A 5,668-nucleotide genomic window follows, 5' to 3' on the forward strand; every position below is an offset into this window, starting at 1 on the left:
TACTTAGAGAAATAATTTCCTCTCATTATCTTATTCAGATTTAATTTCTCTTATGAATAATATATGACCTAGGTTGACCAAAGTCAACCTCTTCATACTTATCATTTGAGAAAATGATTTAAATGAGGTTCCATACCTCATGCAATTTAATACTAACATGGTAGTGATTTAATGTCACCAAATAACTCAATATGAGATTATATAGACCATGGTCACTACCTCATGTTGAATTACTTGAGAACAAGATTTAAATGAGAGGAATACCTCTCATATGATTTAACACATAGTTGTAACTAAGTTAAAAACTACTATTGAGGTGATTTAATATTCTCAAGAAGAAACCTATGGGGTCATGAATACTAAGGTCATTATCTCACATTGAATCACTTGGAATAATTATTTAAATGAGATGCTATACCTCATACAATTTAAAAACTATTTTTGAAAAGGTTTACATGGGCTAGTTATTGACTACATAGTCAAAATTTTGCTTCTAGCCCATGATCATACCCAGTACCTATATCCTATTTTTACATAAACAATTAGAGTTTGTGAAATGTGAATTATGAGAGGTGGAATCACCTCAAAATTCAAAAGGGTTGATTTTTAATAATTATTCTAAAGCAGAAAAGTCCCTGTCTTGTTTATTTTCCCATTTTAATTCTATAACAGATCTAGGTTTGAATCGAGTGGCAACCATATGAAATTCACTAAAAATGGCCAAGTAGATTGGGAGTTATTCAAATTTGAATACAGCACCAGTTTGCAATTATTATCTATTCTGAAAGTTTGAATTCAAACAGTGGGCTGGCGGGAAGATTAAGTGGGCTGCACAGCGGGGTAGAGAATGGGCCGGCCCAGCTAACATTTTAAACGCAGCGGGCCATCTGACGAGGTAGGGCCCAGGCGTCAGCGAGTGGGAACACCGAAACGGTATGGGCTAACCTCGTCCGCGCGATTAGGGGATGATCAGACGGTGTGGGAGCGTCTTCTTCGTCGGGGGGAGGAGTGTGCTGGAGCGGCGGAGGTAGGGGGTCGGCGGTGCTCCCAGGCTCCGGTGATCGACGGCGATGGGCGGTGGCGATGTTGTCGTGGACGGGGAAGCTGATGGAGCAGACGGCAGCTCGGATGGTGGTCGCAATCGACGGCTTGCTTGGTGGCGGTGCTGCGGGTCTTCAGCTCGCAATTGGGCGGCTGCCGGCGACGATGTGTTTGGGAGAGGTGCGGTGGAGGATCCGAGAGAGGAGAGGAGTAGAATGGCGTGAGAAATCCGTCGCGGAGGGGTCTCCTTTTATAGGTTCAAGGGGGTGGCCGTGGCGCTCGGGGCAGGTCGATGGCGGGATCGCCGTTCCAATGTAGCGAAGGGGCGAGGGATGGGCTCTGAGTGCGGGCGACGTCAAGGCGAAGCTGACGAGCGTCGTGGCGAGGTAGGGGAAGGAAGGGTCGCGTCGTTCTCTTCCTCGCAGCATGGCAGTACGGTGGCGGGAGTTCGTCGTCCGTGATGACGGCTACAGGGCGAGCGCGTCCACATGGTGTTGTCTGGGAGGTAGACGGGACCGTGGCGACGCGATTGGTGCCTGGGGAGAGCGAGGGGGAGGTTAGGGTCGATGGGGCATGGCGGTGCTCTGGCGCGTCCAGAGGCGTCCTGGCGCGCGTCCATGCCGATCCTGGCAGGTGCTGGGCACGTCTGGGCGCGCGTGGCCCGGTCAATGTCGACGTCGTCTTGGTCAAGGGCAGGCAGGGTCAGCATCAGCAAGGTCCAGGAAAGCTCAGAGACATGGTTGATGGGCTTGGATGGGAGAGGAGAGGAGATGGCATGAGGTGGACATGGTGAGTACGGGCATGCTCATGCCAGGGTCATGGTGACCAGGTGAGAGGAGTGCAGTGGCTTGGATTGAGGCTGAGGGGTGAGGTGAAGTGTCAGGGCAGCATAGGAGGGCCAGGGTTGGACTTGGTCCAACCAAAAATCCAGCATGGGCACAACTTGATTCTCTGCCTGCAAGGTGTTTGTAGAAATGGCCGCAAGAAAGTTTTTGCCAATTTTTGGAAATTCCTTTGGTGGATCTCATTCATATATTCATAGAGATAGAATGGTGGTGGTGGTGGTCAATTTGATGTTGATTTGCAAGTTTTCAAATTGGGGTTGATCTTCTCTTTATTTCAAAGTCTCAACTTGCCTCATTTATTCTGGTCAACCTGGTCAAAGTTAGCTCTGGTGGTCAACAGCAAAATGGTTCACCTTGACATGGTCTTGGATGACATGGAGAGAGTTGGTCAAGGTTGGTTTAGGAAAAATCAAAACCAGGGGTGCAAAGTGGTGAAGATGTTATAATGTGGCCAAATGACCATTATCACATGTAGGTTGAATTTGATTTTTCCTTTGATTTGAATTGGGTTTCTTTGATGCATTTGTGTTTGTTATTCATATATAAGTGTTTTACAAACAATATCACAAGCCAAAGTGGCCTTGGGTGAAGATTTGCAAAAATGGCTAAATGTGTATGTGAGTGAAAATGGGATTTTCTCCCTATTTGATTTCTCTCTTTTTGATTTGGTTTTTCTTGACTCCAAAGTGATTCTTATTAGTTTAGGAACAATTCCAAACCATTGAAACCATTCCAAAAGGTCTAGCTCAAAGATTTGCAAAAATGGCCATAAACCCATAAGAGGTGATATTCCAATTTTTCTTATTCTTGTAAGTTTCTCCCCTTGCTTTACTTGGGCATGGGTTAGGGTTCATATAGTGTTAGATTAGGTTTAGAGATGGTTTCACACCATTTGGGTAAGGTATAAGTGCATAGATCAAGAATTGGGTAATATGGCTATGTGTCACATATGCCTCTATGCATATGTTGCATTTGATTTTTAATTTGACTTGGCTTGACCCAATTGATGTTGTTGAGTGTTGAAATGGTATATAGGAGTGATCCAACCATTCACCACAATTCTGAGGGTCAAGATCCTCAATTTCACAAATTTGCTATTTGCTCTCATATGCCTCTATGGCATTTTTAGTTTCTTTTTATTTTCTTTGGTTTCAACTTGGAATTGGTTTGAGAAGTACTAGATAAGGTTTATGAAGGTTTTCCAATCCTCTAAATAGAGTGGAAAGGTCTAGGGTAAATTTTTATAAAAATAGCCATAGGCACATATGCCCTTTTTTCTTATTTAAATTCTTTTTATTTTATTTTAACTTGGATGGTAAAAAGGAATGTGAGGTTTAGGGTTTAAGAGTATTTCAAATACTAATTAAACAAGAAATCATGGCAATAGCACAAGAATTAAACAAGATCTCTATGTATCAAACATAATTTAATAAAAGTTTTTGTTGGTTCCAAAATTTGGAACTGGAAAATTCATTTTGTTTGTTTTGAAATTTTTGGGATGTTACAAACCCTTCCCCCTTAAACAAATCTCATCCCGAGATTTTAAGAAAAGTTAGGTTCCTAAGAAAGATTGAGCAGTGAGATTAATAGGGGAACACACTTGGCATGGCCTGGGGTGCTTCCTGGGCTTCATTGGCGGTCATGTGGTAGAAACGGCCGTTGTTGTTGTTCTGGTTCCTTCTTCCTGCAAAGCGGCGCTGTTGCTGAGCAGGTGCTGTGGTATTGGCGGCAATCTTGGCAAGCTTCTTGGGGCACTCATTGGAGTAGTGACCCACAACTCCACATTCATAGCAGTTGACGGTGGACTTGTCCTTGGGGTTGACCGGAACAGCGTTACTTCCAGTCATTGGGGCAGTATTGGGATGGTTGTTGTTGTTATTGTTGCCGTTGTTGTTGTTGTTGTTGTTGTTGTTGTTGCGGTTGTTGTTGTAGTTGTTGCCTCCGGGCTTCGGGGGTCCTCCGTTGTTGTTGGTGTAGTTGGGGCGATAAGTCTGAGTGGTTGGCTTGTTGTTTCATGGGGTAAATCCTCCAGAGGAGTTGTTGCGGTACTTCTGGGTATGGTGGGGTCCACTCTGGTTCATCATTCTTCTCTTGCGGTTCTCGTTGGCTTGATGCAGTTTTCCTTCCATCTCGATGGCTGAGTCTACCAGGGCTTCTAAGTCAGCGAACGGAATGTTCACTAACACAGTTTGCATCTCGTCATGCAGTCCGTTCAGAAATCTCTCCTTCCTTTTCTCATTGGTGTCGGTCTCATCCGGGGCGTACCTTGACCTAGTAAGAAACCTGTCGCGGTATTCCACCACGGACATTCTTCCTTGCTTGAGTTCCCGGAACTCGTCTCTCATCTTCTTGATTAGTCCTTGGGGCACATGGTATTTGCTAAACTTCAGCTTGAAGTCTTCCCAGATCATCATCTGTCATGCATTCATGGCACGTGTGCTGGTCCACCAAGCTCTTGCGGGTCCTGCTAAGTAGTGCGTGGCAAACAACACTTTCTCTGCGGCTTCAACTCCCGCCACTTCGAGGTTGTTCTCCATTGTCTGGAGCCAGTCATCGGCATCTAGGGGTTCTTCAGTCTTGTTGAAAACAGGTGGGTTGGTGTTCTGGAAGTTCTTTAGCTTCGATCCTGGGTGATCATGATGGCCTTGATTGTTGTTTGCAAGCTGTTGAAGTGCTGCAATGTTGGCTTCGCGTTCAGCTCGTTCAGCTTGCCTATCCTCCAGCATGGTTTGCAACATCTGCATCATGGCGTCTTGATTGGCGCTGCGGGTTGGTGGGGCCATCTGAACAGTGAGGTAGATGATAAGATAAGAGGGAAATTTCTAAGGTTTGTTTTGTTAAAGTTTTAAAAAGTTCATAACTTGAAATTTTTGAGTAGTGTTGCGGGGGTAAAAACCAACAACACTTTTTCATTCATATCAAGCATCACACATTACAAAACTAACACACCGTTGGTTTGAAGAACCATTCATTCGTTCTACGATATAAGGGGAATCCTGATACAACTCACACCTACGAAAGTGCTTTAAAGATACTACTCTTCAGGGGGGGATTCTTCATCTTCACGGGTAATCTGCTTGGCGAAAGGCGAGGGCGTTGTCCAACTCCTTGCGGGTCTTGTACAACATGTAGTCCAGGTGTGCTACATAATGGTTCATCTGCGGGTGCGGGGGCATGGTTATAGGTCTTCCCATGGGATCATGTCTTGGGTAGTAAGTGAAGCGGGTATTCCTGAGCTTGTTCATATTCTGTCCACACAGACGGGAAATTCCTTCTTGCATGGCTCTGACTAGTCCTTCTTTCCAGGTGTTTCCCGTTACAGAAAACCATATGGTTTCCCATATTGGGGCTCCAAGATTTCTTTGTAGATCTGCCGAAACTTCCCACCGAGGTGGTCCTCCCAACTGATTTTTGAGGGGTGTTCCGAAGAACTCGGGGTACGGGCGTCCTAGATACTCCACTAGTTGCTTCAAATCCTTTTCGAACATTAGTTCTCCTCCGTGACCAAGTTGATAGCACTCCCATTTGTACTCCATCTAAGAATAAAGAGGAGGAGTAAGTTAGAGAAGCAGTCCAGTGTGCAAAATTTTAGGTATGATGGCAAGGGAAAGTAGAGCATGAATTTTCTCACTTTGAAAAAGATCTCAAGGGTAAGAGTGAGAATAAGTTTTTCACAAATATTCACTTCTTTGGTTTTGAAACTAAGTTTTGCAGACGTCCATTCTAACTAGGGTCTCCTAAGGTCAAACAATGGCTCTGATACCAACTTGTCAACACCCGGA

The sequence above is a fragment of the Lolium perenne genome, chromosome 3 (assembly GCF_019359855.2).
Source record: "Lolium perenne isolate Kyuss_39 chromosome 3, Kyuss_2.0, whole genome shotgun sequence".
Classification (NCBI taxonomy): domain Eukaryota; kingdom Viridiplantae; phylum Streptophyta; class Magnoliopsida; order Poales; family Poaceae; genus Lolium; species Lolium perenne.